Raw genomic sequence first — 3,472 nt, 5'->3', positions numbered from 1 at the left:
CTGTGTCCCTTGGATAATACATTTCCAGGCACTTTTACGGATGTAGCAGTGAAAGACAAATCTTCACACTGAATAAGGGCGTCTCCTTCTTGCCTTGTGTGTACAGCTTAAGGATACCACTGCATCAAACAACGACAGATTTAAAATAAGTATATTCAGAAAGCTCAACTAAAAGAAATCACTCATCTGTCAACTCCCTTCCAAAACCAAGGACTGGGTTAAACATCGAGCTATCAAGCTTCAGGCTCTGAAGGCATTTGTGATTCCCTCAGGGTTCCCTGCCTGACCCCACCCAGTAAACCCAAACCACCATCCTCCTCTGGTCTCTGAAAAAGATGGGCTCTGTATCCCATGGTATCACTCAGCAGCTTAAGGGGACAATTGCATAAAATCTGCACATGTATTTTTGAAAGCATTGGTATGCATTATTCAACACACATCACAGTCATGCTGGTACGCTACATTTCTGACCTCGTCAGCACATATAGAGGTGAAACAAGCTCTAGAGTTTTAGAAAAGAAGAAGAAAAGAGAGAGAGAGGTGCCTGGAAAGCAGATCAAGTGGTGTTAAAGCTTCTTAAACTGTCAACAAAGTGTTTACTTAAACTCAGAACAGAAAATCACCTTCAAGATGGGTAATTCTCATGAAAGTGTCCTTATTTTTAAACACCCCATGTCTGGAACTACATGATTATACAGGACTCTGAACCAGATTTTTGTTTTTAAAGTAAGGACTTGATTCCAGGCTTTCTTGTCATATGGCAAAAAATGGAAAACATGAACTTGAAAGGCTGAAAAAGCAGAATGAAAATAAAAAGCATTTTAAATGTATAAAGACAAAAACCAAGCCTCATAAACAAATGGGTCTGGCAATATTGCTTCACCTAAATGCTTTTTTCTTCTACTTAGTAGGAGATGTTTCTCAAGACTTAAAATAAGTGTTGTTTTGTATCTGCAGGGCTTTCAGCAAGCGGCTGCCATGTTACGAAACTCTCTGGATTCCAGCAATGCACATCTCTGCTGTCTGCTGCACTCAGAGTATCTGGGAAGAGGAGGAGGAAAACAAGCTTATCATTTATAAAATTATTGCTGGTTTTGTGGTTGTGAGGCTTTCTGCAGAGTACAAGAATAACTTGTTTGTGACATCAGGAAAATAAGGATATGCAACCTAGAGTACACTGTCCTCTCCGTGGATAACGCTTTCACAGTTTGTCAAATAACGTTGGGTTTTATCTGAAGGTCAAGTCCCACAGCTTTAGGAAGCCGCATGCCATGGGGACACAACTTGAGAGCTGGGCATCACTATGCCGAGCGCAAGGACGGTCTTGTTCTGACTTCTCCAGCCACATGGGGTGGCACCAAGACAATGCATTGACTCAGCACGGTCCTACTGCAAGTACATGGTGCTTTTCACAGACTGAAGGTTTTTGGCAAAGTATTTCAGTTTTCCAGCTATTTCTGGCAACTGGAAAGGCCTGTGACAGAAATGAGTGTATGTTCGAGCACATGCCGACCCACGAGGCAGAAAATGGCAAAAAATGGGGTATAACTAACACTTTCTTTAGCAGAAAAAAGATTGGGTCCCTCATTTGCAATTGGAAAAGTCACATCTTCTCTTGTTGTTCCTCTTCCAGCAAAACAGGAGGAATTGGGTCCTCTATGCCATGCTTTCCTCTCCTCTCAACTATGCCTAACATCACTGGTGAATTGATGCCAGCCTTACTCAAAGCTAAACCCATTCCTGTTTTTAAGGAGCTCGGGAAAGTACCATATCAAGCTGCAGACAATGCCCATGCCTCTCTCCTCTCTCATCCAGTCCTTCCAGTCCTGATGGTGGCAACTGTGCTTTTTCCCAAAGGAAAGAGGTGTCCTAAAAGCAGGCTTACTAGAGACTGTCAAAAACAATCTCCACAATCACGCCTGTCCCAGTGCTATCAGCTTTCTAGAAAGGCTGCCAAGCTGGCATTTGCCTAGCTAAGAAAATGGATTTAGCACACGATGCCAGATTCCGCTTCTCAGTCGCTAAAATGCTCAAGTAACAAACTGAGTTGACCATTGTTTCTTATCACCAAGCAAACAAACCCCGTTGGCAGGAAAACTGCATTTGGAAAGTGATTCCCTACATGACTGAGATGTGCTCTGGTTGCTGTAAATGCCAATCCTCACATAATGCTGGACTCCAGGTGGTCATTGACACTGTGAAGGGCACTGTCGCCTGCAATTTGATTTCAATGTCTTGCTTTCAGTTCATCTTCTGTTGCTCTGCAGGCCGTATTCGTTACCACAGAATTAACTGTTGGTTTCACAGTGCAAGATTTTCAGTTATAACTGGCTTTTACGTTCATTTTTAGCCAGAGCTAAGATGCTGCATCAGCTTGTAAAAACAAACAAACAACCAACTACCAAATTACTGATCTGCAAACCACACGTACTGTTTAAAATGCCTTGGTCTACAGACATCCACAGTCTTCATAAATCAGTCCCTAGTCCTCTCCCTTCCAATCAGTATGAAATACTAATTGGCACACAGACGAGCACACCAGACAAAAGAGCTTTTCCCATCGAAATCAGTGGGAACACTTCTGTGCACTTCAAAGGGTAGAGAAGGATGTCCCAAAGCAAGCACATCCACTTTATATCCTCATCAACGCCAGTCTTCTGACCTGAGAGTGGAGTATGTGAATCACAACAGAAACGGGCCAAACTTCTGTGCTGCCCCAGACCAAAGCAGGAGTGTTATCTTTGGCCGGCTCCACAAAAGACAGGAAGCAGGAGACCCGTTCTCAACCCTCTGCAGGTTCTCTGCTGGCCTCCAACCCAACAAGGGGGTGAGACTTCGAGCGAGGTGGAAGTGGGCTACCTGAGGGACCGTTGGTTTCCTACTCTAGGTTGCCTTAGAGGAAAAAGGAAACCATTCTGGAACAATGCAGACAATGCTTTAAATAACTATCAGAGAGGTGCCGCTTACTGGAAGTTAAAAGTTTTATCGCAGGTCTCCCAGCAAACCCAGGACCCCACTGCCGACAGCCGACGGCGCAGAGCTAGCAGAGGGAACCATGCGGCCAGCTGCATGGAGGCAGAATGGAAGAGAACGATTAGCAAAAACCATTTTCTCCCACATTTTACTGATCCCCAGCCAGTCCCTGTGCGGGCGTAGGAACCAACCGCTCCGTCTAAGAACAATTAAAGGCTCCGGCGCCGCTCGCTGAGCGGGATTACGAGCTGTACCTGTCAATGCCCGAGCAAAGGCCGAGGCAGACGAGGTGTGCAGGGCATGCAGGCAAACTTATTAGCAAAATCTAAAATTACACCACCTGCCGGAACGGGGGCGGCGCCGGGATACGGCACAGACACCGACACCGACGCTGACGGGGGAACCCCCTCCCCGCGGACCCCGGCTCCCACCGGGGCTTCGGGGCGGGGGTGGGGGGTGGGTGGGAAACTGCCGAGGATCATCCAAAGCGCCAACCTGT

This window comes from Charadrius vociferus, unplaced genomic scaffold (assembly GCF_000708025.1).
Source record: "Charadrius vociferus isolate BGI_N301 unplaced genomic scaffold, ASM70802v2 scaffold282, whole genome shotgun sequence".
Taxonomy (NCBI): domain Eukaryota; kingdom Metazoa; phylum Chordata; class Aves; order Charadriiformes; family Charadriidae; genus Charadrius; species Charadrius vociferus.
Note: the sequence above shows the minus strand (reverse complement) of the source record.